This window comes from Alligator mississippiensis, chromosome 15 (genome assembly GCF_030867095.1).
Source record: "Alligator mississippiensis isolate rAllMis1 chromosome 15, rAllMis1, whole genome shotgun sequence".
NCBI lineage: Eukaryota > Metazoa > Chordata > Crocodylia > Alligatoridae > Alligator > Alligator mississippiensis.
This window is the reverse complement of record NC_081838.1, coordinates 31,991,126-32,016,595: the sequence shown is the minus strand read 5'-3', so window position 1 is coordinate 32,016,595 and position 25,470 is coordinate 31,991,126. Positions and strand designations below refer to the sequence as shown.

General features: G+C 44.8%; 1 pseudogene; it reads left to right on the top strand.

The window, feature by feature from the left end:
- The first annotated feature begins 284 nt into the window (after positions 1–284).
- Positions 285–25,150, top strand: LOC132245554 (leucine-rich repeat transmembrane neuronal protein 4-like; annotated as a pseudogene).
- Positions 25,151–25,470: the final 320 nt, after the last annotated feature.

Genomic DNA, 25,470 nt, shown 5'->3' with positions numbered 1-25,470 from the left:
ACTCCCTGTTGCAAGGCAGGAAGTTTCCCCTTTGCTTTCCTCTGCTAGTGGTTTAGAAGCTTCTCCTGCCTCTTGTGCTGGTACGGCATAGCCTAGATGGTGCCTTTCCCCAGCAGGAGCCCCAGCATGCCAGACATGCTGCCTGCTCTCCCTCCCTCTCTCTGGCTTCCCTTCCCCGTGGGTGCTGTTGGGGTTTTTTAATTGTCCCGCAGCGGGCATATCAGCCACTGCAATTGGCCCAGCTTTCTGCCTTACTGGGAACAGATGCTTAAATAGCCAGCATAATGCCGGCTCATGCAGCTGTAGCTGTGGCTGCAGCTGTGGCCGCAGTCTCATCTCCGGCACCGCCGGGTCTCCCGGAGGTAAGTTACCCCCTCCGGGGTTCTGTTCCATGGTTTTGTCTGCCCTGCAGCCTTTCCTCACCCCTCCTTGCCTGTAACGGCAGCACACTGCCCTTTAGTTGCCTTGTGGCGTCTGGCCACGGTGTACAGCAACTTGTTTGGTTTGGTGTTCTTCACCATGGCTGTGATCCGGTTCTTCCTCTGGCTGGTCAGGATCCTTCCATCTGGATAAAAAATCGGCCACAAAATTATCCTTGCCTGGACGATGTACCACTGTGAATATGAAAGGTTGTAATGCCAGTACCCAGCGAGTGAGTCTACATTTGTGCTTTGCTTCTTTGTTAACCACTGCAAGGGAGCATGATCTGTCACCACTAGGAACTCTCTCCCCATAAGGTAGTATTTGAAGTGCTCTATGGCCCATTGTATGGGCAGTGTCTCGACGCGCCTCACTGCCCCGCTCCTAGTGAGGGGAAAACTGCTGGGGAAAAGCCCTAGCAGCCATAATGGGTACAGCTGTGGGTTACCAGGGCAACTAATAAGAGTCAGCTGCCTATAGGGGGCAGGGCCTGGCTCCTATAAAGCCAAGAGTCAAGGCCAGGCTGGCAGTTCCCTCCCAGCAGCCAGACGGGCAGGAGCTCCTGGAGTTAGGACACAGAGAGAAGCCTAATAGCAAGTACCATGGTTACATTGAACAATGTTGTTATAGCCAGAGGGTGTCAGCCAGGAGGCTCTAGTTTATGTTTGTGTTGTTGTGTATTAAACCGGAGGCTTGGGTGAGGCTGTAGGGGTTGGAGGAGGCCTCATAGGGACCCCATAGGGGTGGGGGTGCCCCAGCACCAGTGAGGGCGCAGTCTAGTGCCAAGAGAGCGCATTATCCTCATAGGGACCCCAGAGAGGTGGGGAGCCCTAGCGCCAGTTAGGGCGCAACTTGCGGGGTGCATAGACCCCAGCCCCAGAGGGGGGGCACTTTGAAGAGCCCAGTATGGGCATGGTGAGCCCCAGACAGGGGGCAGTGTGTTAAGGAGCCCGAGAGGGGCGATTATTGAGGAGCCCAGGATGGGTGCGGCGGGCCCAGTGACAGGCCTGTACGGCAGGAAAACCCAGGACAGGGGCAGGGTGCTGCGGTGGGCCCCACAAAAGAGGGTTAGCAGTAAGGCACCTCAGAAGAAGGGCAGTGCTGCGGTGGTCCCCAGCAAAGGGGCATAGCAGCGCGATAAGCTCGAGGGACAGGGTGCTGCGGTAGTCCCTGAGAAAAGGGGATAGCGGCACAGCGCCCAGAAAAGGGGGAAGCAGTGCAGTGGGCCTTAGAGATCATAGGGCCCGACGGGGAGTCCCAGAGTGGACAAGAGTCCCAAGGAGGGACGATATTTTAGAGAGAGCCCGGAGTGGGCACACCGAGGACCCCGAGAGGGGCGACACATTAGAGAAGGCCCGAGAGAGAGCGGACAAGTATACGGAGAAGGCCCGAGAGAGTGGACATATGTTTATGGTGACAGTCCAACGTCTAGTACATCAGCGAGGCTTGGGGCGTGGTATTAGGGGTGGTAGGAGCCACGCATAGTCCATAAGGCTAGGGTGTCAGAATAACACCCATTGTATGGGAAGACCACGAAAGTCCAGGAGAACCACAGAGGACAGGTCCCGACACGCCATGCTCAAGGCGGCATAAGGCAGCCTCCCTATATACTGAACATCAAAGTCATGGCGGGAGAGAATAAGAGGGTGCTCTTGGTCCGCTTTGACACGCTACGCGGGACCTTAAGAAGATCACAGTCTTCCTGGGGGTCCCGCCGTGACAGCCAGGCATTCCCTTTCAACTGTACCATACCTTGTCTCCACCTGGCTGAGCTTCCGGCTAGCAAAGGCAATTGGGCATTCGTCATCTTTCCCCTTCTGCATTAACACCGCCCCCAGTGCCCCAGTGCCCATATCCGACGCATCCATCTGCAAGATAAAAGGAGCATTAAAATTAGGTGTGTGCATCATAATGTCTTGATGCATTGCCTCCTTTAAGCTATGGAAGCTTCTTCTCATCCCTGGGGTCCACTTCAGGTTTGTTGTGGCAGCTTCAGCCAGCGCATCCATGAGAGGTGCCGAAATCCTTGCAAAATGTGGTATAAACCGGCGGTAATAATTTGAGCCCCAAAAAGGAACGTAGTTGCCTGAGCGTCCGTGGTTCTTGAGGGGCGTCTCGTAGAGCGAATAACAAGGGTGTCAGAGGGGTATCCCACTGTCGGGGATCCTCCTATGAACAGCACCTGAGCAATCATTTCATGGTGCCATTCAGCCTCTGCACCAGGCCGTTTGTTTGGGGATGATAAACCGAGGTTTTCAGCTGTATCATGCCCAGGGTTTTACAAAGGCCCTTCATCAAGCCAGACATAAAATTTGTCTCTTGATCCGTAAGTATTTCTTGTGGTATGCCCACCCACGATATCCACCTGAGTAGCTCTTCAGCTACTCTTGTGGCTGTAATGCCGGCTCATGCAGCTGTAGCTGCACAATGCACATAGCACTGCACGGTGAGTTTTCAGGAGCCATTAGGACCCCCAAAGCAGGTTTTCAATAATGCTCACTGTCATTAAGGCAAAAAAATAAAGGGCCAGATTTTGAAAATCACTGGGAAAGTTTCTTGAAGTTAGTCCCACACTAATGAAAATCTGCCTCCAGTGGTTCAAGCAGCGGCGTACTGACGGGCTGGGCACCGGAGGGGACGGGAGGGTGCCAGCTGGGCCCTCCAGAGGTTACTCAGTCCCCTGGCAGCACTTCCATTTTTGCCACTGGTTCCACCATTGACATATCTGGACTCAGCAATTGGCTGCTGAGGGACCCCTGCCCCACTCTGCAATTAGTCGTGGATTGGAGGGAAGGTGTTATGAATACTTACAAGCTATTGTAATCCACATATAAAACTCATTAGCAATCAATAACCATGATTAAAACATCTACCAGCCCTTTATAAATGATTAAAATGTGCCCTCTGTGCAAACGGAGACTGTAGAGTTAGGCTGAAATAACATATGTGGGAAGATGAGTCTTTTCCTAGTGTGTGGAGAGTGCGAGCATTTTAACATTTATACCATGGCAACCTTCAGTTGAGGATGAGAATATAACCACACTAAACTCCATGTTTGGAGGGTGTTAAGTAGCTTGCATGTCATTGCCCTTAACTATACTGCAATGGTGATCTTACAGAAAATGTCATTAAAATAACTTAGTTGCACCCTTCAGGCCACAGGCTGCTGCTGTGAAATCTTCCTTGGGTAATGGGGAAGACTTTTGCAGCCCTGGGTCTGGGAAACTTTAGGAAGCATTTCAGTGGCACTCCTAATGAAAGCAAGGACATCTGATTTCAGGCTACTGGCATTGATACTTTTGTATTGCATTTGATTTCTATCATTACAAAAGCTAAGATGTGAATTAAAAAAAATACTAATGATGTTCTTTGGTTTTCTAAGGTTAACATTTGTAATAGGAAGCAGGCTTTTTTTTTTTTTTTTTGGTTGAAAAACAGATTTTTCTCATCCTCTGCCAGAGCTGGTTTCTAGCTCTAGTTAACAAATTTGAAAGTTTTTTTTTTTTTTTTTTTTTTGTCTCCAGTCCATGAATCTTATTTGATCCTTTTCCCTGACATACAAGTACTGCATTCTGTGAATCCTATTGCACCATAGGATGCAAAGTATACTTTGTCATAACCATATAAAGAAAATCCAGTGATTACTTTAAATTAAAAAGAAAAAAAAATCCAAACAGAGGTCAGCTGTGGAATACCCGAAATGGCCATATTAGAGAATTTTAAAGATAGCAACGATGGAATAATAACACTTCCAGGCAACCATGAAATCTCTCCAAAGCACTTTACAGGCTGTAATGATAAAATCATTCTTGTCCTTTCCTTCTCGGAGTGAAGTTTACCCCTGTGCAGAGGCACAAGGGACCAGATGACCTTACGAGGTCCCTTCCAGCCTTACTTTCCTATGATCCTATGTAGGCCCAGATCCTCAAAGTTATTTAGGTGCCCAACCTGCAAGGACCACACCAGGATCACGCTCTCTTTAGAAGCCGTGCTGCACAGGGGCAAATTTCACTCTTGAACACCCTATTCCACCAAGGATTTTGAAGCCCTTGGCAAATGCTAATTAATTAAGTCTTGCAGGGTGCCTGTGAATGGTCCCAGTTCACAACAGTGAAGAATCTGGCATTTTTCCCCCTTCTGGGGTTGATACTTTGCTTAGGTAGGGAGGTTTTGGTGGGCTGCTCCAGCATATTTGTATTGCGAGCATCATTTATGCTGTCTCAAGTGAGAAAGATTTGCAACATCTCCTGAAGATTGTGGGAGTCTGGATTCACTTGATCTCTTCTGGGAGTTCATCCCACACTCCAGCGTGCTTTGTCCTGTGTTATCTCTTGTCTCTTCGTAGACTATACCACCCCTCGGCCCTCCAAACTCTTTGTCCGGCAGTTGCAAAAGCCCTGTGATGTGAAGAGAAAGTCTTCCGTGGGCTTTGATAAGGTGTTGATCTCCTATTCTCTCTTTATTTAGGCCCAGCTTGTTATGGTGCCCACAAAGCTGGCATTAGAACTGGCTTCCCAAATCTAGCGCAAAAATCACCCTTGGTAGAGAGGCTTATTGACCCACAGGTGTGCAAAAAAGAGCCCAAATGGTGGGTAGCCTTTATATTGACATGCGGTGCAGGAGAAAATTTCATGCTGTGTCTTAAAGAAGAAAAGTTTTAATATAACAATGTTTATTTTTTACTTAAATAACTCAAATACAAGCTAACTGGGAAAACACCCATCTCTTTCTGCACTTATTAGGCCAATATTCCTCTCATGTTTGTGCTGCATATTGCACAATTCACGGCTGCAATAAATAGGGTTCCATTTTTGAGCTGGGTTTGATGCTTTTTGTTACCTGTCCAAATGTATGCTAATACAGTATTAAGTCTAAAAAAGAGTCTTGAAGTGCTGGGTTAAGTTTCTACTCGCCATACTTGCTGTGACTACAGTCCAGCAAAGCACTCAGACATTTGCTGAAGCCTCGTCCTGTTCCATAAATCATTTGGGCATGAGTTTAAGTGCTTTGGTAACAGTCATGGATGGCTGAATTTCACTCTGTTCTGCAAACTGAGGGTCTTTTGTTGCATTATAAGATAACAAAACGCAGTGTTACTTAATTTTGCAGTTCAAAAGAATAAATCTAGCGGGTGATTGTTGAGCTATTTATGTACGTCTGTTTTTGGACTCATCACCATACCCTGTCACCGAAGGGAGCCTGTGTCATGCATGCCATTATAACAGGCCTACAGCCTGGCAAAACCCAAAGGGTCTGTGGAGCTTTTGTGGGTCAGCAGCCACGGAAGCAAGTGTTGGCTAGATTGAGCTCTTGCTCTCATTTGTATACAAAGGGAGTTTATTATGGAGACCAGCAGTAAAAGAGGTCTCCTCTTCTCTGTGCATTTGCTTTTCCCTGTCTGTTGTTCAGCTTCCCAGAAAACTCTCCTGTATTAATTCAGAGAGGCAGGGCCCAGTTTCCAGGCTGTTCTGGCTGGCCAGGACTGCTTGGCAGGTGCAGTCAGGTACTAAGGGTAAATGTCTTAATGATCTCAAAATGATGCCCCCAATTATTGCTGGTGCCTGTTCATAGCAGCTGCTTTGAGTGAAGTCACATTTTATAAGTCTGGCTGGTGAGTTCTGCATAGACTTCTGCAGTCCGGCATTGTGCTAGGTGTACTCCAGGGCAGAGTATGATTCATATCTACAACATGTGTATTTATATGCAGTATACATAACTAAGTATCTGTACATAGATAGTATGTGTGTATGTGATTTGTCTGTATGTGCATAAGTACGTATTCACAGAGTTATTCCGTGTATATATTATTGTATGTAGTTGTGTTGAATGTGTAATCAGGATCACTTAAGAAAAGGCCCATGGTTGCATTGTGTTTCCCCAGCGTAAAACACCAATGTGCTGGAATTCACACCATTTCAGCTGCCTCTGCTTAACAGAACACACGCTTCTGCAGATCTGCCCCCCAAACTTAAATCCATCAAGTTCAACCATTGAAAGGTACAATTCCCAGCATTACAGGAGTGACTTGTGTTTTTAAAGCAGTCTCTTAATGAACTGCAGCTGTATATCCTTTGGTTGGAATCGTGCCTGACTTCCTCATTATTTTAATTAAATATCTACCTGACCAGGTAAAACAATGGAAATGCCTTGACCGAGCTTGACACCCAAGGTCATTGGTTTGAATCCAGTTTGCTCTGAAGCCAGCCCAAGTTGGCTAGTGGCAGTGCGATGCCTTGTGTAACAATTAGCTGGTGATGCTAGTCCAGGCTCGCCTGGGCAGATGTGCACATCACAAACCTCCCATCACTCTCGGCACTATAAAATAACCTCATTGACCTTTTTCAGCAGCTAAGCCAAAGGTTTGCTTTGTGCCTTGTAGATTGAACAGTCTTCCCACGTGTATACACTCCAGCTCAGGAATAAAAGCACATTGGTGGGACAGCATGGGAAAAGCCTGAACTGCTGGTCATGCTGTACCTACTACGTGGATAGATAACGTCATTCTCCAGGTTGATCAGTTTGGCACCTTTTGTTAACACTCGGTAGTGGAGACGCACAATGCACATAGCACTGCACGGTGAGTTTTCAGGAGCCATTAGGACCCCCAAAGCAGGTTTTCAATAATGCTCACTGTCATTAAGGCAAAAAAATAAAGGGACAGATTTTGAAAATCATTGGGAAAGTTTCTAGAAGTAAGTCCCAAACTAATGAAAACCTGCCTCCAGTGGTTCAAGCAGTGGCGTACTGATGGGGTGGGCACCGGGGGGGACGGGAGGGTGCCAGCCGGGCCCTCCAGAGGGTACTCGGTCTACTGGCAGCACTTCCATTTTTGCCACTGGTTCGACCATTGACATTTTTGGGCTCAGCAATCGGCTGCTGGGGGACCCCCACCTCACCCCCGCCCCACTCAGCAATTGTCTGTGGATGGGGGGGAGGTGTATTGAATACTTATAAACTATTGTAATCCACATATAAAACTCATTAGCAATCAATAACCATGATGAAAACATCTACCAGCCCTTTATAAATTATTAAAATTTGCCCTCTGTGCAAACGGAGATTGTAGAGTTAGGCTGAAATAAAATAAGTGCGAACATGAGTCTTTTCTAGGGTGTGGAGAGCGCAAGCATTTTAATATTTATACCATGGCAGCCTTCAGTTGAGGATGAGAATATAACCACACTAAACTCCACGTTTGGAGGGTGTTAAGTAGCTTGCAGGCCTCGCAGTAATTGTCTACACAGGAGTGAGTCTTACTTGCTTCCAAAATAACCCTTTTTGTGGATGTCACTCCCCATGGTAGGGTAAGTTTGCCGAGGACCTGACCAGTTTGAGTGGCTTTGGTTGTAAATACTAGGCCACCTTCTTGATCCAGTAATTAAATAAGGCTTTGATTAATATCCTTAGAGAAATCATCCAGAGAAAGAGTTATGGAAACATTCCCTCTGTGGCTTGTAAAATGGGCTGTGTTACAATGCTATCGACATGTTTAGTGAATCTTGTCTTGCTTTAAAAATGGACCTGACTGGCGCTTCACGAATGCCAGGACTCTCATTTTCCACTTTGAAACATAAATGACCATACATTAATGCAATAACCTGATACTGCAAGGCTTAAATATTTCCCTCTTCAATAACATTAGGAGTAAAGACAGGTGATTTTTTTAGCCTTTTGAATTGTTCCAAGGATGAAACATTTACATTTATTAACAATTGTCCAGTTTTAATTATTGTTATAGAGCTTCAGGTCCAATTAACTAACTCCAGGATGATCTTCAATATAAATGATAACCTCAGACACAATCACTGTGCAGGAGAGGAATGGAAAGTGGGTACATGGCATATTATATGCCTCAGCATTGTTTTGAATTTACAGAGCAAATTTTAATTTAAAGTGGAGTGGGGAAAGGAGATGTTTCATTAGCAAAACAATGTTTTTTTCTTAATACCTTTTCCAACTGAATTGGATTTTTTTCCTTTCTTTCTGAAAATAAGACTGTGATAATACCAGGTTTGGTGGCTGTTACAATAAGTTGAACCCAAACTGAGTTTCAAAAAAGTCTGGTGATTATTAGGGGTTCAGATCCTCTGCTGGTAAAACGTGGCGCTGTTGTGAAGCTGAACCGAGTTTTGCCTTGCCGCGGCAGTGCTGCTGTTACTCAGAGGTATTCTGCCCTCATTCAGCCTGTCACACCTGGCAACAGGCAGCAATTTACACCTGTCAGCAAGCTCCTCATTAGTACCACCGCAGTATCTACTGCTGTAAGCCTCTTGGACAAGTATTTACAGCTCCCCTTTGTGCTGATCTGCATTTGCAAGAGCCCTCAGCCCCAGAGCCTTGCCTCCTTGTTCAGATTATATTAGCTCATGCATTTAGGTTTGGAAATCCCTGGCTCCATGTCTCTGCCAAGAAGTTGCAGTGTATCTGAAGCGGAGAACTTGGAAAAGTGAGGACGGACTTCCTCACCAGAGTTCAGATTTCTAATGACTCTCTACTTTGCCCAATGGAAAGTGAGTATAAAATGCCACCTTATTGCTCAGTGAATGTTTCACAACCCCCTGCCGCCCCCTCTGCAGGCAGAGGGCAAGGTTTTATGAGAAGAAATGCAAGATAAAATTAGGTGTAGAAAGATGACTAGCCTGTGCCATACAAGGCTAGTCTCTGATCCCAAGCTCTGCTGCAGACATTTGCTCAACTCATGTTTCATTTAGAAAGATTATGGGGAAATTGGTTAATAGTCTTCAAATATTTGAATGGGACTATAGAGGCAATATGGGGATGGACTTTTCTCCGTGGTTGTAGGAGACAGCACTAGAAGCAAAGGCCTCAAACTGCAGCAGAAGAAATGTAGGTTGGAGATAGTTAGGAACTTCCTGACTGTGAGGTTGGGCATTGAAACGGGCTGTGTTGAGAAGCTGTTCAGTCTCCATCCCTGGGCGTTTCCAAGACAGACACTTGCTGGGATGGTTTAGTCAGGGGTGGTCCTGCCTCGAGTGGAGGGGACCAGGTGACCTTACGAGTTCCCTTCCAGCCTTACTTTCCTGTGATCCTATGTAGGCCCAGATCCTCAAAGGTATTTAGGTGCCCAACCTGCATAGAAATTTGTTGCAGCTGCTCATGTATAAATTGTCACTTCCTTACCTCACAGGAGGATAGAAATATTCAATATTTTTAGTTGTTAGTTAAGAAAAACAAATCGCCCAAACTGAAATGTTTTCATTTTGGGGGGCAACTAGTAGTATCCTTTCTTAAAAAAAAAAAAAAAAAAAAAATTGCTTAAGGAGTTTGGTACAGAAGTGACAATATATGTCAAAAGCAGGGCTGCTGCTAATAAACCAACAAACACAACATTTTAAAATTAAGATGCCTTTTCTTTTGAACAATATTTTGGCTATTTCCAATGCTGATTCATTCTGAATTAAAGCACACAAGAAGATATAGTCCTGATGGATGCCTGTAGACCTTCCTTTCTAAGTGATGAATATGTACTTCTGCTGCACCAAAGCAACCGAGATAAAAAAAAATAAAAAACATCTCCATCCCAAAGGGCGGATAAGCTGATTCACACTGTGTGAACTGGGTTTGTGTAGTTACTGCTCAGTTTTGACTCGGCGTGTCCAGTGTCACAAAGTAAATGTTGCACGTGAAACCAATGCTTGGAGAACCTGGAGCTCGATGTATTAAAGACAGAAATAATGAATAATTTGAGGGCTTTTCGCAATATTCCCGGCAGCTCTGACAAATGCCACTGAAAATGGAGGCTTTGTTTCTCGGGCGTCTTTTGGGATTCATTCTTTCAAGCAATACGGTATTTTTAGAAGCTGTAGGCGTATTCAAAGAAGGCTGCATTGGGTCATAATCAACTTGGTATAGGTGTGGGGGGAAGAGGAGGGGTGTTTTGGTTCATTTAATCTCTTCCAGTTCACTGAAGTAGACAGAGCCTCATCATCAGCCAGTAGGCAGTTGCCAATCATTGAGGGAAGACACCAGAATGTTTTAAGGGTCACATTTTTAAAAATTCCCATGTCAGAATTCCTCATCAGCGCCTTCCATGGAGCCACCGATAGAAAGATCAGATTTTGGACACCGCCCAGCAATCTTGAAAATCTAGCCAGTTACTTAGATGTCTAAATTGGTCTTGAACCCTTCTTAAAATCTGTTCATCAGGCTGTATTTATTTAAGTGGTATATAGCATATCTAGGGCTTCCATACAGCTTGGAAATCAGGCATATTCTGCATGCAATCAGGGCTTCAGGAGCTGGACCCTCTATTTCTGCTTGTATCTAGGCAATATTTTTCACTGTTGTTCTAAACAAATATATTGAAATACTAATAAAAGGAAAAGACTTTGCCTACCTTCCAGGAGCTCAGACACCCACGATGGTAATATCAAATCCATGCATACCACAAATCCAGAAGTGGAAAGAGACGTAGGAAGATAGAGGCTGAAAAACCCTTGATAAATGAGAAAATGCTAATTCTAGGATGATTCTGTAGGATCATCATGTAGACATAGGATAGATCCTAAACCACAAGAAGTCCCAGATTCTTTTCCACTGGAAAGTGTATGAAATTAGGACATGAGCTAGACAGTACGTTTCATGTTTTATTTCACACGATACTCAAAGGGAATACTCATAGTTATGTCCTCACTATAAAGGTGCCCTGGCCTCTAGCCCATGTGTTGCCTTTCACTTTTACAGTGAATGACCTAACTTGGGTTTGAAGGTAGTAACAATTGCAAAATATGCTTGGACTAGGCTTCCACTTCAGCATGGGCCGGAAATCTGCCTACCCGGTAGTGAGACGCCTTTGTCCTACAGTGCTACAGCTCCACCTGGCATGTAGTTTCTTGTCGAACTCCTCCTTGCTTCTGCAATAGAAATAACCTGGGTCAGCCTTTTTCATCCCACCTTTGCCTGCATCATTTGAGCTTCATTTTACTGCATCTAGACAGAGAGGCAGTCTAAGAAATCATCCTCCAAAAATGCTGCTAACTGGCCAGATGCCGATGCCAGCCTTCTTGCAAATCTGTAGTGTGATATCAGTAAGACCCATCATTGGAGAAATGTACCCACCATCTTCTGTTAGATAACAATATCTCTGAGATACTGGAAGCAAAAGGGATTGAAGAGATGGGATCTCAGTGCAGAGGGGATAAAAACAATAAATCTCTGAAGGTCATGTCCTAGAAGGCCAGGACTCGGAGCAAACCTCCACTTCATCTCAGTGGGACATGCACACTGCTTTCCACAGCACCTGCAAATTAGTGCTGACCTAAGGACTTTTCCCACAACCCAAGATGAACTGGAAGCAGCAGAAGAAATTATATCCTTGAAGGAGGGTGAGTACTGTGCATTCACATTTGGTTTTCTTAGGAGGGATATAGCAATGTTCCTAACTGTACTATTTCTTTATTGGAGGGAATGGGTTTCTATTCCTTCTGGAAGTTTTATTTTATTTTATTGTTTGCATTGTTGGAATGATAACTTATGTTGCATCTGTGTTGCTAACTACTTTTTGCTGCTCAGTCAGTACTGCTATGTTAACATTTGGAAGTAAGAAAGAGTGACATGAATTTAAATCTCAGAATAAGCATAACTTCTAAGTGACTATGCTGCCAAAAATGTAATATATTTATCTCACAGCTGCATTGATACAGCACTGGAGTGCTGTGGCTTATTATCCATTATTACTATTCTTCAAGCCCACATTTTGCAGTATTTGAAGTCATGATGATTATTCCCCCTGTAAAGTGGGGATGAGTGCCTATAAAGCATTCGCTGCTTTCCATGGAGTCAAACTCTCTTATCAGAGATTGACTTGCAGCTTCCTGCTCCTGTGAGAGCCCGTGACCCACTCCTGGGAATGGTTGTGTGCCTTTCTCTTCCAGATGTTCTGCAGTGAACAGTACACCCAGATAACATGGATGGCATTACACTTTCAAGCTGTTTGGTAGGCAGAACCATTTTGCCTTAAATCATCCAGATAAACATTCAATCACCATCCTCAAAGTTGCTTAGCATGTAATTAAACCTTCCTCTGCCAGGTGCTCTTGAGTCCAGCCCGTGTTCCATGAGCCAGGGCAGTAGAAAGTAGGCTGATCCTGCCACAATAACAATGTACAAGGTTAACCATTGTAACGAAGCCGGACTAACGGTTGAAATAAAGCCTCGCCTTGTCCTGATTTGATAACTCTGAATCTCTGGTAGCACAACCATGTCAGTATTCATGAGCAACCTTTTCTGGTTATCTTTATCTGGGCATTACAGACCCATTGCTGGCTATCCGAGGCCTGCCTAGCCATGTGGTTTGAGTGCTCTTTGCTTGTGAATCTGGTGCAGCCACACTGTTCATCCCAGGAGGAGTTCTGGCGATATTATCATCTGCACCTGAGGTTTACCCTGCTGCATGTCTGCACGCAGCCTGTATGGTCTGGTGAGCAAGTCAGGCTCCAGCCTTCTCTGGGTGGAGAGCAGATGCTGAATTGTCCTCAAATATTTCTCATCCTGGCACCTGTGCTTCTCAGGACATGTGACTTGCACGAAAAGCAGTTTGAATGTTTTCCAGGGTAGGGCCAATGCCTTAGTTAGCCATGACCAGCCAGTATGTTTCTTTAATGTTATCCATCTCTGTGCTAGGAGGTAAGCTTTGTTAGGTAACTTTTCATTGAAGATGTATCCTTTAAGGCATTGCCTAAATGACATGTTCTTCCCAGTAAGGTGACAAGACAAGGCTATAAGAGCAATTGTCTATTATCCGATGGTTCATAATGGTATGAATTGACAGACAGGTATGATGTGTTTTAGGGCTGTGCAAAACAGAGCAGTTTCATTTCAATTTCTGTTTCGCTGTTCTGATGGGACAGTGTTTCATTTTGCATTTTCTTTGATTACAAATCATTGTTCTGTTTTGTTCTGTCGAGACTGTTTTGCTGTTTCGACATTTTGCCTATAGGCTATAATGGGGAAGCACAAAACTGCCTATAACTTTGTCATGTCTTGCCTGATTTGGATTAAACTTGCAGGGATGGTAGCCCCTTCTTGGTGGGCAATTCAGTAGTCAAATCATAGAAAGTAAGGATTGGCAGAGACCTCAGGACGTCGACTAGTCCAACCCCCTACTCAAAGGAGGACCATCCCCAGCTACATCATCCCAGCCAAAGAACACAGACATAAGGGAAGTCAGACATTGATTATTATTCAGTCGTTTATGAATGAAAATGACATAACTATTTAAGAAAATTTGATGTAAAAACTGAACCAAAATTAAAATAAATGAGAAAATGAGCTGTGATACCTGGTTTGAAATAGATTTGAAGGCAGCTAATGTTATGATGGAGGGTAGAGTATTCAGGTGTTAAAGAGTTAAGAGTGATTGATCCCTCTCCTGCACCCCATCCCTTATTTAAAGATATCTCCCTCTTTACCTTGCTGGGCTGTACAGTGTGATGACCACCCTCTTGGCTACATTGAGGATTGAAACAAGGACTACCAGAGCAAAAAGCAGGAGTTACTGCTACTTGAGATAAAGAACCTACCGAAGCTGTCTTGTTGAAGTTGAAGAGTTAAGGCTATGTAGCCAGAGGTGGTAACATACTCCTGTACTCTGTGGACTCACAGAGCATGGGATCTCAACATGTGATCACTGATGGGTTATGCTAGCACCAGACTATAAAGGAGAAGTAAATTTGAGGGTCCTACAGACATACCTGTGCACAAGCAGTTATTTCTGAGCTATGTGCCTAGAAGATGCTGAGGCAGTCATAATTAGAGCTCTACATGCACTTTAAAAGTTTTTGTGAATGGGATGACATTGGTAAGCAGCCAGTGGATCTAGATAATGGATTAGATGTGGTGGACAGTATTTTTAAAAATTAAATTAGCAAAGCAAGAAAAAAATCAGAAAGAAAGCTTTTCTGAAGAAGTCCTCCATTTGTCAACCAGTTAATGGCTGGGGCTTTTCAAACTGTGGAAGAGCATGAAAAGTCCCACTCCTGTGGCAGTCAATACAAATGTACTATGCAACTATGCAGGGCTTTTGAAAAGCTGATCATATGAAACAGTTTGAGATCACTTATTTGGGAGGTTTTTGTTCTTTTTAAATGGGGAGAACACCCTCGTCCCTCCAGATTGCACAGATAAAGGGTTCAGCATGTGTAAGTGTGTGACTCTTGCAGTTCTCCAGAGAAGACCTTACTATGAAACTATGAAATCCTAAAAAACTCAAACATATCTTAAATGCACAAAAACAAGAAGACAAACATAAAGAATTTGCAACACAGTCTTATTTTTTAGAAACCCGTGACTTAGAAATCATGAGATTCAAAATGACCCCCACCACCTCACTCCCTAGATTTGCTATTATATTGATTGGGAGCTGAATTAAATAAATGCAGTCATCAGTCTAGATGATAAGGAATGGATTGCAGTGTAAACAAGGTTAGTGGTTATTACTATTGATAATTTTTGCAGGTTAGTGATGATAGCGGGCAGGGCACCTTGTCATTTGGAGCATCCAAACCTCTATATGCCATCCTAAGCTTCTTCATGCAAGATTTCTGTGATTCCTGTGCCTAGATAGACCTGGACTAGAAATCTCAAATGACATTTTCATTCCTGTCTTGTACACTTTCCTGACTATTGAACTAGTTTTCTCACTATGGTTTGTGAGAAAACCAAGAAAAAACCCAGACTGTTGTTGACTGAAACGTTTTGGGGAGCGGGCACTGGTGGAACCACCAAAGCTTTCAGTTTTGGGGGTTATGATTTTCCAATTAAAAATCAAAAGTTTAGGAGAGGGAGTTCATGAAATTTTACAGCAGCAAATAAAGCTATTTTCTTGCTCACCTGAGAGCGTCTAGAATGAGGACAGTTCTGGCACTTTGTCTCATAAAAAAGGAAGTGACACAGAAGCCCAGGAAAGAAAACCACATGGAAATGTTTTCAGTCTTTTTAGATCTTCCTTGATGTGGGGGTGGGAGGGAACAAAACCTGATTCAATTCAGCTTTAGTTGTTCCATGTACTTCTTCTTAGCAAACTGTCTATTCCAAGTCCCAAGATCCCAGACTCTGGCACTGTTTCTATTAGGAAATATTATTGGGCTTAAATATGAATGAGAACAAAAATGATGCTGATCACGATGACATGTTGCTTTCACTATCATGTCATTACAATTAAACCTTGAACCCAGTTGGTTGCCTCTGACGTGGGACAAGCTTGATAGCTTGATCTTGATAAATCATCATCATAGTTAGTCATGCAGATGAATCCAAATTCAAAACCTTGAACCATTATATGCAAATGGACCCAAATCATTAAAAGAGGATAAAAGGAAAACCTGGATCAAGACATATCCCAATAATGAGATGTTGGGATTGTGGAACAGGATGAAAAATGTTGACTTGAGCCTATTTCTGGGTTTTATTGGTGATGAGCTATTTTGCTTGGCCCTAGGCAATGAAAGCCAAATACTGAACTCTTTTGGCAGGTGTGACTCCTGAAGTTGACTGAGACTGGTTGAGAGAGAGAAAGCAGAGACTGTCTGGTGACCTTGATTTCATTTAAAGCTGATTGCAATATTAAACCCTCACTTTTTATGTAAGGAAACAGTCCTACTGGAGCCAGTAATCTTTTTGCTTGATAAAGGAATAAGAAATCTAGAAAAACAGGCGTGGAATCTGGCCCTGAAGAATGGTGGAATTTTATTTTTGTTAATACTGGTAGAATGAATAGCGGTAGCATACAGAGACCTCAGATAGGATCAAGGTTTATTGTGCTAAGTGCTTTCTAGACACATAGGCTATTACTTTCAGACTATCCACAGCACGTACAAATGAGGGCAGATTTTCTAAATAGCTTGGGTCCATCTTAGGCATGTCAGTAAGTGGCCAGATTTTCTGAAAATAATTACACGTTGAGGGCTGAACCGTCTGGAAAATCGGGTCCATGCATCAAGAATCGTATGCCCCTGATTCAAAGCCCAGTGACATCTTTCCAAAGAATTTAGCAGGAGTTGGATCAGGCCCTCAAATAAGCAAGGTAGATCAAGGTTGGGAGATGAAACGCTACAGAAGTGATGGTTACTCAGAAAATCAAAGTAGAAACCATGTGTCCTGAGTCCCAGGCCAGTGCTCTGTCGGTGAGACCTGACTGGTTCTGAATTTGGAAAAAGGTGTCTGCAATTATTCCTCTCCAGCCTTGCATTATGTAACCCAGGTGGTGGCCCAATAGCTGCCACCCTGCGCAATATCAGGGATGGTGTGGTGAGAGTGGGGCAGGGCTTCCGTCCAGCACCTGTTTACTTCCCAGCCGGCCCCTCTCCCCACAGAGCAGCCCATGGTCCAAGGAAGTTCTAACATTTAACTGATTTAACTATTTACACTTTATTTACAAAACACGAATAATAGGAAAGGTGACTTACACGTGAACTTCAATGGCATAACCAGAACCACAAAACAAACCCGAATGCATTAGTCAACCCTTGACTCAAGACCCCCGGGTAGGGGAACTGGCAGCTTTCAGCCGCTGCTGAGATGCTACCACAAGGAAGCAGGGTGCTCACTCCCAGCAGCTCCAACAGGCTTCCTAATATGTGACAGACTGGAACAGGTTCAGCTCTTCTGGTCTGCAGCAATCAAACTGTATTAAACCCCAACCCCACAAAGAGGCTGAAGGGTGATCCTCTGTGGGAACCAAGAAAGGAAGCAACAGAGTAGGCTCCTGCAGCAATCAGCATGTCCCAAGCACAAAGCCCAGGGACTCCATCCGATGACCATCAGCTGAAGGTGACTGGCCGGGCACCCCACATGCCTAGCAGCTTGCCAATCCCACTCCAAGCTCTGGCCTGTGCCCTGAGCTCCAGGGGACCCTCGTCCTGGTGCTCTGCTGCTCTTCAGGGTCCCAGTGCCTTGCCTGCTGCTGTCCCGCTTCCCCAGGGAAGGTAAGGGGTTTCCTCAACTCACTGGCCCAGCTCCCTGCTCTGGATAAGGATGCCTCCTGCACTCCTGGCCGTGGCTCCTTCTCTGTTGCAGGGCTGGCGGCATGGCCGACTGCCGCTGCCTTCTTCTCCCAGGGCCATTGAGGCTCTTCAGGGGTGTCTCTCTGTTCCCTCACCTGGGTCAGCTCTCCCCAGCTCTTCTTAGGCCTCCTACACTGTTCCCTGGAGTCACCATCAGCAGCTCCCACACGTCAGTTTGGCTGATGCTTTTATCCCCTCCGGCAGTCCCCCCCCGGCTTGCAAACCGGCCAACCCTGGCCATCCCCCTTCCCTGTGAATGAGGGGTTTGAAAACCCCTTCTCCACAGGGCAGGGGTCCCCAGCTGCACCCTTTGACTCACTCTGAGTTCACCAGCACTGTTTCTATCCCAGTGTAATTATCTGAAGCCGATCTGGTGAGCCCAGATTGGCAGTCTGTTACAATTATATGTTGAACTTTATATTTTTTTGGCCTGACAAAAAGCACTTAGTGGGGTTTTAAAAAAAGCCATTTTCAGTCTGTTTACATTTCAACATAGCACTTTTATTAAAAACCCTTTATGCAGATGATAGATCTGTATATTTTACAGCCTCCACCTAGTGCCTTTAACAACATTTTTATTATTCATCTATAAGTATCCCCCTTCCACACCAAGCTCCCTGCAATGAATAAAGGGATTAAAAAGAACCTATAATTTGCACAAGAAAAAGGATGAAGTGTTGTATTTGGTCTGTTATAGCAGTTGCAGGAAAATCCATGGTATAAACGTTTAATAATCTGGGAAGGAAAAGGGGTGCGGGAGGGAGGAAGCAATACTGTGTCTTTAATTTTCTTTTCTGAAAGAGGAACGTGCATAAGCAATGGCAGGATCACTTGTTCATGCCTGTAACGTGTGATCCGTTCTCTCCAGCGGAGGGCACTCGGTGCATCACAAACTTAACATTAACACCCACATGCTCCGGAGCATCCTCGCTCTCTGGAAAAGCCTGCTGAATTCGAGAAGAGCTGCCTCTCAGCACAGCTACAAAACACTTTCAACCTGACCAGCTAAATGGATAAACCTGTCCGGCATAGCTCTTAAACAGCACAGGAGACCTGCTGGCTTCAAGAGTTGGAGGATGGATTGCTGCGCCTGAGAACGGCAAAGGGCAGCAGAATAAGGGGTGCTAGTTACGGGAAGATTTTATTTTTATTCCTCCCAGAGAAGTTGGTTTACCTGCTGTGCTATAGCTCTTAAATGCAGGTTGCCAATTAATGGTGATGGTTCTCTGATGATTTACTAAGCTCTGAGAGCCAATGTGTATCCCACCCACCCCACCCCTGCCTCTGCCGTACCCTCCCCATCCTTGGCTCTGTCTTCCCCACCCCCTCTACTCCCTTCCCTATCCCTTCCTTTCCTCATCCACCATTCTTGTCCTCTCTAGAAAACTTTGTGTGTGTTACTGGCATGCCCCTCAGATGGTGGTGATGTGAGTGGCAGCTGTGCTGTGGCATGTTGGTTGCTATGGTTTAAAGAAAGGAGTCCCGTGTAAAAAAAAAAGGAAAAAAAAGAGGACTAGAGAGGGGGAAGAAAACAGCCGGAGGAAGAAAAAAGGGGATACGCTTGTGGATGACAAAAGGATGGGTAAGTGACCTTTTGTTGCTGCCTCCTTAGCACAGCTGCAAGTGTACAGTACATTTTTTTCAGCGGGATTATTAGCTGATGGAGAGCAGGGACCAGTCTGAACAGCAGCAGTGCAGTCCTTTGCCATGTGTTCTTGCTATTATAGTTTTTGATTGCATATCGCCCCTCTTCACAAGCACACACACCTTCCCGCCCACCCTGCCCCCACCACAGTTGTTTTATGTGTAATTAATCTGTAAATGCTTGCACGGAGCTGACAACCCCAGCGAGTCCATTCATGATCCAACTCACCCATACACCTCTAAATAGGTGTCTGTATCCTTCTGAGGTGCACATGCATGGGATTTCCTTTGGGTCTGTGTGCACATTAGATAAACCTGTATTGAGATTATGCAGGTTGTCAGGAAGGATTATGAACAGTTTGCAGCATGTGGGAAGTACACAAGAGGGGGGTGATTTTGTGGGTTTTGAGCAGGCTGACTTGGTTTGTCAATAAATATCCTTAATAGAGCTGGTGGATCTCCAGCAGTCATTTGCCTTATTTTTTTCAAGTGTGACAGTTTTAATTTCCATCCCCCCCAACTCTGCAACAGCTAGAACATATTTCTAGCTGGCTGCTGCTGGCTCACAGGCAAGAGCGAAAGATCAGGATTTAAATTAGAGACCTAGCCATTGAAGTGAAAGAGAGAGACACAAGGGCTTTTTAGATTAAGAATGATTTCACTTACTGCCTCTTGGTTTAACACTGGAATTAATAACTGCAGCACGGGGTGAGGGGAGGGTGAGACAAATAATAAAATGACTATTTACAGAGAAGATAACAGGCCTTTAAAGAATGCTGCTGATGGAAGAATGCAGCCAAATGATGGGTGGGAATACAGCTCTGGACTGAGCCAGCGGGTCCCAAAATTATGATTTTCTCTGAGAAAGTGTGTGTCTGTGTGTGTGTGTGTGTGCGCGCGCGCGCACGCAGGTTGAAATTTCTGAGACTTGCCACAATTATTCAGAGACTGTGCAAAATTTGACTGCTCTCCCAAAGCAGCATAGATAATGCGGAAGGATCAGCCTGACACCTGAAGTGCAAAGTATTCAAATCAGCAGCAGTAAGGAACAGCAAGGGGGGTCTAGATGAAAACATGACTTTTTAAATGTAATGCTTTTTACAGTTGCTTTAAGATCAGGAAAGGTGCTGAAGGGTTTCCTTGGAGCGTGCAAGTTCAGTCTGGGTGTTTGCACTCTTGAGACAAGGCTCTGCAGCAGGCTGTGCACACAGGATGCATGCATGAGATACAACAGGTGGAAATCTAGGGCAGGAAGCCCAGGGGGAAAAAAAAAGGGGAAACCAGCTGGGGAGAGGGGAGCTGAAGGTGTGTGGAGAAGGGCTGCTACTGCGGGCAGAGGAGCCACCAGCTACCGAGTACCCAAGATTGCCTTTACAGAAGGAGCAGGGGTTGTGCAAACGGGTTCCCCTCCCACTCTTAAGATCCCCTAGTACAGTGAATCCCTGGATGGAATGAGGGACAGGGGTTGCTAGAGGAGGTTTTCTGGGAGAGCTGCAGAAAGCAGCTGTGTGGGAGCTCCAGCAGACAGCTCAATAACCTACAGCTGAGAGAGGTGCTCCAGGTGCCAACCACAGGAGAGCTGCCTTGGGAAGTGTCTGGGGAGCAGTGTGAGTGATTGCAGGCACCCAGGAAAGACTGGACAAGGGAATAATTCCTGGTCTCCGAAGCAGCCACACTCCTGACAGGCCCCCCCATCTTCCGTCCAGATGACGGCATCGCCACCCCTCTTGTGAGGCAGAGTGAGCACCGCTCCCTGGGGCTCTGCTGCAGCTGCTGCACAGTGGGCTACTTTGCTGCAGGCAGAGGGATTTTGTGGAGACCTGGCTGACTAAGCATATATACATACCTGTTATAAGTTGCCTGAGTGGTAAGGTTGATAACATAATTGGTTTTGTTATATGATGAGTATTTGCTTTATCTGCTGGTATAAATCATTATTGAGCTTATTGAAAACAGCTCAATAATGAGCTATCATTAATAGCTCAATAGCTCACACAAGTTAATAGCTCAATAGCTTGCACAAGTAATATAGCTACAATGTCTCAACATTAGTTCATTATTTATGGGATGCTGAATTTGTCAGTCTCTGAGTTGTTATTGCAAATAATAAATGATTGTAAATAGTTACTTAGTGTGTGGTCTGGTGCAGGGAGTACTATGGGAAAGCGCTCCAGTGAGTGGTGCTCCCAGCCTGTAGACAGAGTGGGACTAGACCGAGACCTATTGGCACCCCAGGATCCCAAAAACTTGGACATGGCTCCAGGTAATGCTGCTGCCAGGGTCGCACAACATTGGTATAAAAGTGTGTGTGCATACATATACACACATACTCATACTTCTATATAGGTGTATGTTTGTGTACATGTGTATATACACACACACACATGTGGGTATGAACATACAGTACATAAAAATAACACACGTACAAAATAATAGATATTCAAATATCAGTAAATGTGTTTACATCCATATAATGCACATATAATGCGACCTTGAAAACTAAATTGTGAGCTGTGTATATTAATGAAGGCATCTTCATGATATCGGGGTCTCCTACATCTGCTACACAATATAGATACCCATGTATGCTTTATGATAGTGTTTGTGTGTGGGTTTTTACAGTGCATGCTTTTTCTTCCACATGAAAGAGATCCCTTGATGCTGGTTAGTAAGATTTTCATCTACTCTTTCATTTTGCAATAAAGGCATGTTTTAAATGTAGGTGAAACTTTATTACATGTCAGCTGATCACTGTAGCTCCTTTTTATACTGATTTGGTGGGGGGGGAGGGGTGCAGGCTGGAAAAGATTTACAAGCAGCTGGGTGTATTAAGAAATATTTTAATTCCAAAGCAGGGGCTGAGTTTCCAATCGAACCCTGCGGTGAGTTCAGAACGGTGACTTGACCGATACGTTTATTGTTAAAACCTCAGCATCCAGTGATAAGGATATATCTGCTACGTGGTGTGCAGATGTACATGAGATCAAGGGAAGAGCAGACAGGCTCTCGGCCCATCTTTGGGATCATAAATCACGCACAAGTAGTTGAATAACCTTGGTGGTGGTGGTGGTGGTGGTGGTGTGGGTGCGGGGGGAGGGGGAGGCAGGCTAGGGAGTGAAATGATAACAGGCATTTACATAGCAAACAATGCAGGAAGGGACAAACAGGTTGTCTCCAAATCCACTGGACCTCCAATGCCTCAGTAGAAGCCCCGCTGACATAAGTAATCTCCTGGTGATTTATTTTAATAGTTTTACAATGCACATTTGTCTTCTTTTTAATATTGCAGATTTCCATTTAACGAAGTAGCTGAGAGGCATGAGTGTGGTGTTAGTGCTATTTCCTACGGTGCTGTCTGGTACGCTCACTGCAGCTCAGCGCACTTGCCCCAAGAACTGCAGGTGTGATGGCAAAATTGTGTACTGTGAATCTCACACATTCAGAGATATCCCTTGGAATATTTCTGGAGGATCTCGGGGCTTATTGCTGCGCTACAACAGCATCCAGAAGCTTAAATCAAATCAGTTTTGGGGCCTGAATCAGCTCATCTGGCTTTATCCTGGCCATCATTACATCAGCCCCGTGGCTGAGGATGCGTTTCAGGGGCTCCGAAGGTTGAAGGAACTAATTCTAAGCTCCAACAAAATTACTAGTCTGCACAACAAAACATTTCACCTGGTCCCCAGTCTCCGCAACCTGGACCTTTCTTACAACAAGCTGCAGGTGTTGCGGTCAGAGCAGTTTAAGGGCCTTCACAAACTCTTGATCTTGCACTTGCGGTACAACTCGCTGAAAACGGGACCAGTCTGAGTTTTTCAAGATTGCCAAAAGCTTGATTTTCTGGATTTGGGCTACAACCGTGTGCGGAGTCTGTCCCGCAATGCTTTTGCTGGCCTCCTGCAGTTAACAGAGCTCCATCTAGAGCACAACCAGTTTTCTAAGATCAGCTTGACCCACTTTCCACACCTCTTCAACCTTCGATCTATTTATTTGCAGTGGAATAGGATCCAGTCTGCTAGCCTAGGGTTAACGTGGACTTGGAGCTCCTTGCACAACTTGGATTTATCGGGGAACAACATGACAGGAATAGAGCCTGGGACTTTCCAACGCCTGCCCAACCTGCACAAGCTGAACCTGGATGCCAACAAACTCACCACCGTCTCTCAGGAGACCATCGATACATGGCTTTTACTAATATCACTCTCTCTGTCTGGAAATCTGTGGGAATGTACTCAAACCATTTGCCCTCTGTTTACTTGGCTTAAGGATTTCAAGGGGAATAAAGAAAGCGCTATGATATGTGCGGGCCCTAAGCACATGCAGGGTGAGAAGGTGAACCTGCTGTGGAAACATATAATATCTGCACTGAAATCCAGGTGGCGGTTACTGAAAGATCATACCAGGCACCTAAAATGCCACAGAGGCCACTTTTTATTCCCAACCTACCCTTTCTGAACTGGAAGGTAATCAGCCAACCTCCGTTATGCCAAGTCCTTCTCTGGACCTGCTGGCACCTGGAGTCAAACCGGAGTACGAGCATGTTTCCTTTCACAAAATCATTGCTGGGAGTGTGGCCCTCTTTCTTTCAGTGGCTATGATTCTGTTGGTTATCTACGTGTTGTGGAAGTGCTACCCAGCCAGCGTGAAACAACTCCAGCAGCACTCTGGTATGAAGAGGCGCAGAAAAAAGGCCAGAGAGTCTGAAAGGCAAATGAACTCCCCTTTACAGGAGTATTATGTAGACTACAAGCCAACCACACATGTATCCGTTAATGGATCTGGACCCTGCACGTACACTATCTCTGGCTCCAGGGAATGTGAGGTATGAACCTCAATCCTCCTAAAACCATTTCAGCAGCTGGGAAGGAGAAGTAAATGTTTGAACCTTTTGCGGTGTTTCTAATCACTAGAAAGATTAATGAACTTTTGTGCTTTTGGGTGTGCTCAGTGTGAAAGGTTATTTAATTAAATGACAGCAGTCAGGGAAGTGCCGGTGGCTATTTTCAACAGTGCAGACTTGAAAGAGGTTCATCCAAGGATGAGATTAAGTTGGAATAAATAGCCACGTTAAATGCATCTAGAGCCTGCATTTCCTCTTGCCGGGACCCGTTTTACACCAGTTGCAGTGCCAGATTATGACGTGCTGAGGCCCTAAACTATGTCCATCTAAAGAGGCTGCATACGATGAAAATAATCCAATGTATGTATACTTTTGTCACATAAGGACGAAAATGTCCACATTTAGAGAATCATTTTCCCGTATCTCGCTTATCTCCTTTATTTATCAACTGCTTATTGTAAAACTTGACATTGAGCCAGTTTTCTTTTTCTTCTTTAGAGGCCCCTCATATTGTGAGGCCCTGAAGTGTAGCTTAAGTAGTTTAAGCCTAAATCCGGGACTGTTTATGGGAGTCACTAACAATGTGCACTGGTGCAACTGGCAGAAGAGGATGTAGCTCAGAGTTGCACCCTTTTACATGAGGTGTCATTTTGGCTCTATAAATGTAAGTAAAAAACTGGCAGTCATCGGGGAGTGTGTGTGTGTTGAGCTGTAATTCTCTAATAATTAGGACATTAATAAATAAGAAAGGGTTGTACTTTAGATCCCCACGGCCCATTTATACATGGCAAGATAGATTTTTGTTATGCCATTTCAACAAAGACTTCTTTGGGCAACTGACTTTCTGCTTATGTGACATTGTGTGTCTGCTGCTGTGGTTTTAAAGCAAGGTTAGACTTGGCTTTTCTTATCATTGTAAGCATCCTAATGGGAAACATGAATGGTCTGTTGTGGCTCCTTCCCATCCCTGGAATTCTCTATGACTTCCGCAGATTGGGTTTAAACCAGGTTAGGGCTTGGACAGTGTCTTTGACGTTCAGATATGCTGAAAAGTAAGGTCAAGATTGTTTAAGTGTAACAACTGATTTTGAGTGACCAAATGGAGATCCTTTCACAGGACCTGATCTTTTGAGCACTTTTCTGAAGATCCCTTTTCTTTCCCGTTAAGATATATGAATTTGGGCACCCAAAAGCACCAGTCACTTTTGCAACATGTTTGCTTTAATGAGCCTGATTAAAAAATAGAAGTCTGTGCTTTTTGTTTAACTTGCTTAAAGCAATATCCCTGCTGAAATCAAGGGACCTTGCATATCCTCGTCATTGCCACCAGAAGTAATGTGAATTAAGTTATGGTATCACTGTCAGCAGTGGTATAGAAAAAAACAACTCAGTGGAATTACTCTGGGCTTCCCTTGGTATCAGTGTGACCCCCAAGACCTCCCTCTGTCACTCCTGGGTTTGGTTTGGTTTTTAAATCCATTAGCTTCAATGAGATTCCCTTTGATTTACACCAGCACAGTTCAGAGGAGAATCGCATCTCTAAAG